At 36.6% G+C, this 8,491-nt stretch overlaps 1 pseudogene; it reads right to left on the minus strand.

Moving 5' to 3' along the window:
• Positions 1 to 214: 214 nt before the first annotated feature.
• Positions 215 to 3,460, minus strand: LOC107522172 (protein mago nashi homolog 2-like; annotated as a pseudogene).
• Between the last annotated feature and the right edge of the window lie 5,031 nt (positions 3,461 to 8,491).

An 8,491-nucleotide genomic window follows, 5' to 3' on the forward strand; every position in this document is an offset into this window, starting at 1 on the left:
TGAAAAAATATCTACTATTGCAACTTGCTTCAATTCTGCCTTTATTCTATTGTAAAAGCACTTTTAATACAAATGTTCTATACTTTTTGTCAGAAATTTATTAAGCAGTCCATGTTTATGAAAAATATTTCTCTGATATTCACTTAAATGTCCTTGTAGGGGTAACACAAAACATACTGTCTCCATCCCTCTCATGTCCACAGTAATATTTCATTTAGACTGACTTAATCTTGAAATATAACCCAGCCAGTGTAGAGATCACACATTTCAAGGCCTGAATAAGATAATACACTTATAAGCCTTCTGGAGTCTTAGATGTATTTGACATCAATAAGGTTATATTTTCTTTGCCTCCATGGTTTTCCATGGGGCTCAGTGCCGCACTACAGAATCACTGCTCCAGGAGGCCATTTCCTCCCCCCATTTTTTTTTCCATTTTGTTCGATAGGACAGAGATAAATTGAGAGGGGAGGAGAAGAATGATAGACACATGCAGATATGCTTTACAGTTTATGAAGTGCCCCTGCTGCAGGTGGGGAGTGGGGCCTCCAACCCTAGTCATTGTGCTGGTCCTTGCGCAAAGCACTGTGTGCACTTAACCAGGTGTGCCACCAATTCATACATAACCGACAGAGAAATTTTTGGTGTTGTGAAAGAGACATGTACATCTCCAATTACAATTTCAAGTTCCTTTCAATTTTTGGCCACAAGACATCATCTTCTTTAGTAATATTGTCATCATTAATTATTCTCTTCAGGTCCACCATTACACTTTATGTACATAAGCCTCTTTTCTGATTATCAGTCATTTTTGTAATTGCTGTTGGTGGCATATCTCAATTTCTCATCAAATCAGAATTCAAATTCCAGAAACACATGAATGAACTTTCTCTTGTGACCCATGTGGTTAACACAGATAAAAGTGACTCTGTGGGGAACAGGCAATGGAGCACTCTAGTACTATGCACAAAGACTAGGGTTCAAAGGCCTGTTCCCTACCTTCAAGGGGGGCATTTCATAAGAGTGGTGAAGCAGGAGGTCAGCAGGTGTCTATCATTCTTGCTCTCTCTCTCTCTCTTTTTATATTTATTTATTCCCTTTTGTTGCCCTTGTTGCTTTACTGTTGTACTTAGTATTATTGTTGTTTTGATGTCTTTGTTGTTGTATAGGACAGAGAGAAATGGAGAGAGGAGGGGAAGATAGAGAAGGGAAAAGAAAGATAGACACCTGCAGAACTGCTTCACCACCTGTGAAGGAAACCCCCTGCAGGTGGGGTCTTTCTCTCTTTTTATCTACTCTCTCCTTTCAATTTCTCTCTGTCCTAGCCAATAAAATAGGAAAAAGAAGAAGAGGAGGAAGAAGAGGAGAAAAAGAAGATGGAGGAGGAATGAAGGAGAATAAGGAGGAGGAGGAAAAAGAGGGGGAGGAGGAAGAGGAGGAGGAGAAGGAAAAGCCGGAGAAGGAGGAAGAGGAGGAGGAGAAGTAGAAGAACCTGAGGAGAAGGAGAAGAAGCTGGAGGAGAAAGAGAAGAAGGAGGAAAAGAAGGAGGAGGGGAAGAAGGAGGACGAGGAGGGGGAGGAGGACAAAAAGGAGGAGGTGGAGGAAAAGAAGGAGAAAAGGAAAAAGAGGCTATGGGAGTGATGGATTCCTACTGCCAGCATGGAGCATGGAGACCCAGTAATAACAATTGTGGCCAATAAAAAGTCCCTGTCCATAACTCAAAAGATAGGTGAGACAAAACTTTGAGACACTTTAAAAATAAAAACTAAAGTAGTAGAATTTTAACTTTTCTTTTTATTACTATTATTTTAATAGTGAGATTTATTATTTTTAAAAGACATTTATTTTTTTACATTGAAAGAACAGAGCATGGTCACCAGCATAGGCAGTGCCAGGGAATGAAATTGGGCTTCATGCATTTAAGCCCTGGGATTTACCCACTGAGCAATCCCTAGAGAAAAAAAATCACAAAATAAAGACAGCTGTGCATTTTCATACTTAATAATTTCACATGAGCCATCTATTATATGGATATGTTTTCCATATTGTGTTTTTTGCTGACCTGCTTCCTAGTTCTAAAATTCCTATTGCAAAGCTAATTTAGTGTTAGCTCAGTTACTATAGTCACAAATAAGTAAAAGAATGCCAATAATGGCAGCTAGGGGAACAATAGTTTGGAGTTAAATGATATCTACTAACAGTTTAAAAGAAATATGTTGGGGGGACGTGATAGCTCAATGGAGCCTCCAATACCCGTGTGCTGGTGGTATGTTTCCTAAGCAGTAAAGTAGGTCTGCAGGTGTCTCTCTTTTTCTCTCCCTATCTCCCCTACCCATCACAGTTTCTCTCTATCCTATCCAATAAAAAAAGAATGAAGAAGAAAGATGTTGTAAGTAAACTGGGTTTACTCTTTCTTCTTCTCTTTTTACCTCTTTCATCTTCAGTAAATATTACTGAATATGTGAAAAAATCAGCTCCTAAGATTTTTTCCAGTCATATAGGTTTCTTTTCTCATATTTTTATTTCTTTATTGGGGGAATTAGTGTTTTACATTTGACAATAAATACAATAGTTTGTACATAACATTTCTCAGTTTTCCACATAACAATACAACTACTAGGTCATCCTTTTTGGACCTGTATTCTCCCCCACACCCACCCCAGAGTCTTTTATTTTTATGCAAAATGCCAATTCCAGTTCAGGTTCTACTTGTGTTTTCTTTTCTGATCTTGTTTTTCAACTTCTGCCTGAGAGTGAGATCATCCCATATTCATCCTTCTCTTTCTGACTTATTTCACTTAACATGATTTCTTCAAGCTCCATTTAAGATGGGCTGAAAACTGTGAAGTCACCATTTTTAATAGCTGAATATTATTCCATTGTGTGTATATACCACAACTTGCTGAGCCACTCAACTGTTTCTGGACACTTGGGTTGCTTCCAGGTTTTGGCTATTACAAATTGTGCTGCTAAGAGCACAGGTATACACAAATCTTTTTGGATGGGTGTGTTGGGTTCCTTAGGATATATTCCCAGGAGAAGAATTGCATGATCATAGGGTAGGTCCATTTCTAGCCTTCTGAGAGTTCTCTAGACTGCTCTCCACCGGGGTTTGACCAATTTACATTCCCACCAGCAGTGAAGGAGGGTTCCTTTGAGCCCACAACCTCTCCAGCATTTGCTGCTGTTACCTTTTCTGATGTATAACATTCTCACAGCAATGAAGTGGTATCTCATTGATGTCTTTATTTGCATTTCTCTGACAATCAAAGACTTGGAGCATTTTTTCATGTATTTCTTTGCCTTTTGGATCTCTTCTGTAGTGAATATTCTGTCCATGTCCTCTCCCCATTTTTGGGTGGGGTCATTTGTTTTCTTGTTGTTGTGTTTGGCATGATCTTTATATATTTTGATTATTAAACTCTTGTCTAATGTATGGCATATAAAGATCTTTCCCCATTCTGTGAGGGGTCTCTTGGTTTGGGTATTGGTTTCTTTTGCTGTACAAAAGCTTTTTAATTTGATGTAGTCCTGTTGGTTTATTCTTGCCTTAATTTCTTTGTAATTGGATTTGTTTCATTGAAGATGTCTTTAAAATTTATGTGGAAAAGATTTCTACCAATATTTTTCTCTAAGTATCTGATAGTTTCTGGTCTAACATCCAAGTGCTTGATCCACTGTGTTTGTTCTGTGTTTGGTGAAGTATAGTGGTTCAGCTTCATTCTTCTGCATGTTTCAACTCATTTTTTTCCAACACCATTTGTTGAAAAGACTCATCTTTCCCCCATTTAATAGTCTGGGCACCTTTGTTAAAGATTAGATGGCCATAGGTATTGGGGCTTACTCCTGGGATCTCAATTCTGTTTCACTGGTCAGTATTCATGTTCTATTCAGTCTATTCATGTTCCAGTACCAAGCAGTTTTGATGACAATGGTGCTATAGTACAATCTGAGATCTGGGAGTGTGATGCCTCCAGTTCTGTTCTTTCTTCTCAAGATTGTTTTGGCAATTCTAGGTCTTTTCTGGTTCCAGATAAACATTTGTAGCATTTGTTCTATTGTCCTAAAAAATGAGGTTGGGATCTTGATGGGGCAGTATTAAATCTATATATGGCTCTGGGTAATACATTCATTTTGATTATGTTAATTCTTACAACCCAAACCATACTTATTGTGCATATTAAGTATAAGCATACTGATCTTACCCCTTCCTACCAAGTGTATGAATTTAAAGATACACAACTAGTAATGAATCATCAATCTATGTTGAATTTTGCCTGATCTCTAGCAAAAACCTTGTTCCATTACCATATACAAAAGTTAGGCAGACATAAATGCATTAGAGATACATTATATGTGGATTGTGGATTTCTTTGGTGTCAGGGGGTTACAGAAGTGTTCTAAAGTTATATTTTAACTATATTTCACAAGCCTGTGAATATCATAAAAATGCACTAAGCTATAGAATTTAAATTAATGATAAATTTTAAGATACACTATATATATTGTTAAATTTATATAAAGTAAATAAAGGTACAACATACAATTTTTACAAAGTTGCTAAAATTTTAAAAACAAAAGATTAAAAATTAAATATCTTCACCAAGAAAATAACACATTTATTAGCCCACAATCTTGTTAATCATTATTAAATTACTACTACTAATAATAATAAATAATAATAATAATAATAAAAACAACTTGTATGACTGAGGCCACAAAGGTGCCAGGTTCAATCCCTGGCACCACCAAAAGCCAGAGCTGAGCAATGCTCTGCTGTTCTTTTTCCGTCTGTGTGTTGTGTGTCTCTCCCTCCATTGTCCTATCTCATCTGCGCTCTCCTAAAATTGTCATATTACAATATGTGTCATATAGGTCCAAGTGCTAGCACACCTGGTTAAGCACATTCACTACCATGTGTAAGGACCTGGGTTCAAGCCCCTGGTCCCCAACTGCAGGGGGAAAGCTTCACCAATGGTGAAGTAAAGCTTCAAGTGTCTCTCTCCCTCTCTCTCCCTCCCCTCTCAAATTCTTTCTGTCTCTATCCAGTAATAAGCAAATTAACTAAAATAAAGCAATATATATCATAGGGTGAATAAAATATGGATCCATAGAAAAGATTCTATTATTTGTTTATGTGATGTTAGGGATCAAATGAAGGCTCTCATGCATGCATGTGTAATATTGGTGAGCAGTCTCTTTTTGTTTCTTTTGTCCTACATAAGGATGTGGAGCAGGGAGAGAGAAAGAGGTAAAATAGGTAGAAAAACCAAAACAATGCTTCCTGGATTTCCCTTAGGTGCTGTCCATGGTTCTTCCCTATGGTACCTAGATTGAAACCAACTTTTCACATTTGGTAAGCTTCTACTCACTGAGCTATCTCCCTGATTTTTTTTTTTAAATCTCATTAAAAAAATGATTGGAGAGGTTAATGGTTTACAATGAAATTGTTGATACTTGGGCACAATTTTTCATTTTCTATGTATCATGTAACAGAAATCCAAGGCTCTCAAGTCTTTCCCTCCTTCAACTTCCTTGGAGTCATTTGCTTTGGTGCAGTACATCACACCTAGGACAAGCTTCACTTTATGATTTTCCTGCCATTATTTCTTAAATTCCACCTGTAAGTGAGATCAGTATTTGTCCTTCTCTTTTTTTACTAAGTAGATATTCTAAAGTCATTTACTGAAAAAACCGATATTTCTTGTCTTTTATACATTCTCTTAATATGAGCTTGACATAAATTGGCATGCTGTACTTCTCAGTGGATGCCACATTCTGACACTCAGATTCTGAACTTTCCATTCTTAAATCATGCATACCTTATTTATACTGAAAAAAAACTGAAAACAAGGAACAAATTTTGCATCTAAATTATGAAATTAACATGACATATTTGACCTTTGCAAAGTAAATATGAAGTGAAGAGACTAAGACTCAGCAATGCTTCAGAATCTGGTACTTTGGTAGCAGCTAAGCAAAATGATTTTGCCTGCATACTGATAAGTACTTATCAGTGAGAATCACTTGCTCATAATGAAATGATATGCAAATACAAAATTATTATAATTATTTATCCTCAAATTAATCTCAACATTCAAGTATCTTTTAAAATGGTCACCCAAAATTTATTTCTCACAGTTCCTTTCTTATATTAATTTGGCATGGGTAAGTTCAGCTGAATCTCTGCCTTACCATTATGGCTTTCAATTTCCACTTATGTATTACAATCCTGACTTTTCAGATGAAATGCAACTTTGAGGTTAAAAATACTTTATATGCTAGCATCCATACTAATCTCACCAGCACAATAACATAGTTAAAGTGCATTAATATTGCTAACTGCTAGAGTGCTTCAATAAAACATTAACTTTTTCACCTATGAGAGGTTATTTTTTAATTTTTTATATATTTATTTTCCCTTTTATTTCCCTTGTTGTTGTTGGATAAGACAGAGAGAAATGGAGAGAGAAGGGGAAGACAGAGAGAAAGACAGACACCTACAGATTTGCTTCACTGCTTGTGAAACGACTCTCCTGCAGGTGGGGAGCCAGGAGCTTGAACCAGAATCCTTAGCCAGTCCTTGTGCTTTGCACCACATGTGCTTAACCCGCTGTGCTACTGCCCAACTCCCAAGAGGTTATTTTTTGCCTGTTTGATTCTCAGCACTATGTCTTGAATGAAAAGAGGCAGTACGATAAAATGGTTTAATTTATGAACCCTGTGTTCACAAACACCAGTTTATGTTAGTCTGCTATTTCCTAGACTCAATTTTTCAAAGGCTGCAACATTTTTTCTGCATATAACCCCTGAATAGCTACTTATCACCTGCACAACAGAGCTCAGTAACTTCTTAAGGTTCTTTATAGCATGACTCACATCCTTCCAACATACATTCATGTTCTAGTTAGTACAGACCACTATCAATGATTGGATGTGCAAGCTTGGGGAAATGTATAGCCTCTCTGAGCACCAGTTATACATCCTATCAAATAGATATTTTGAGGCGGGGTGGCGGCGCACATGATGGAGTGCATGTTGCAGTGTATAAGAAACTCAGGTTTGAGACCTGGTCCCCACTTGCAGAGAAAGCTTTGAGCATCGTGAAGTAGTGTTGCACATGTCTGTCTCCTTCCCTCTCTATCACCCCCTTCTCTCCTGATTGCTAGATGTTTCTGTCCAATAAATAAAGGAAGACATTTTTTAAAAGGAAGAAAGATAGACAGAAAGAAAGAAAGAAAGAAAGAAAGAAAGGAAACAGATTTTCTTTGTGCTCTCCCTTCTCTACTTTATTAAGTCCTGCTAATAAGAGAGATCATTGGATATTCATCTTTTATCTTTTTGTCTTATCTCACTCAGCATGATGTTCAACAGGATGCAAAGGAGAAAACTTCATAATTTTTAACAGCTGAGTAGTATTCAATTGTGTATATATATATTCTATATATCATAATTTTTTATAGAAAGTGAAACATGAACAAAACATTGTACATTGCACCAAAGCAAAGGACTCTGGGGAGGGATGAGAGGAAGAATATTTGGGGGGTCTGGTACATAATGAAAATGTATGCATATATCAATGAGTCCATGGTACAGTATTAACCACCTCAATAAAAAAAAAAAGAAAGAAAAGAAAAGGAAAATAATTGGCCAGTACAGCACACAAATAACCATGAGCAACAACCCAGGTTCAAGCACCAGTACCCAGTTACAGGGGAGAAGTTTCACAAATGATGAAGTAATGCTGCAGGTGTCTTCTCTCTTTCTATATCTCTTCCTCCTATCTCAATTTCTTTCTGTACTATAAAATAAATTAAGTAAATAAAATTAAAAATCAAAACATTTAAAAATAAAAATAGGTATTCTAATAACAGATGCTTTGTATGAGCATTTCTATTAATATAATGTCTGGTTCACATACAGTTTCAAGAACTGTTAGTTCTTAGTATTACAGAGTATATTATTTTTGCTGCCATTCCATATTTGTGATAGCCTTTGGTCAATCATGCCTCTGGGTGGACATAAATGGAAAAAGTGTAAGTCTTGCAGTGTAGGAATGGATTATGCATAATTACATGTGAATTCTAGAAGGAACATGCACACAATGTCTGGGAATATGGATTAATGAGTAGCAAGACTATTGGTTTACATGGGAGCTTATACCAATTCCAAGCAGTGTTGAAGAAGTTTTCTGAGCCCAAACTTTCTGACACTGGTTATTAGAAATCCTACTGATTGTTACCTTTGCATCTATGTTTGCAAAATATGTTGTCTACCAGGTACATTCTTTTGACTAAATATATCAGTTGGCCTGTATTTCAGGCTCTTTCCTGTTAAAAAAAAAAAAGTACTATAATGTGTAGTCTGGATATTTCAGCAATTTCTGCCCACAGGTAATAGAGAGTTGTATAGCCACATGCAATCAGCCATAACTCTGATGTCTAGCTATTGTCCTAAGGGTATGGAGAGTATGCATGGAATAAACTCAATA

The sequence above is a fragment of the Erinaceus europaeus genome, chromosome 2 (genome assembly GCF_950295315.1).
Source record: "Erinaceus europaeus chromosome 2, mEriEur2.1, whole genome shotgun sequence".
In the NCBI taxonomy this organism is placed as follows: domain Eukaryota; kingdom Metazoa; phylum Chordata; class Mammalia; order Eulipotyphla; family Erinaceidae; genus Erinaceus; species Erinaceus europaeus.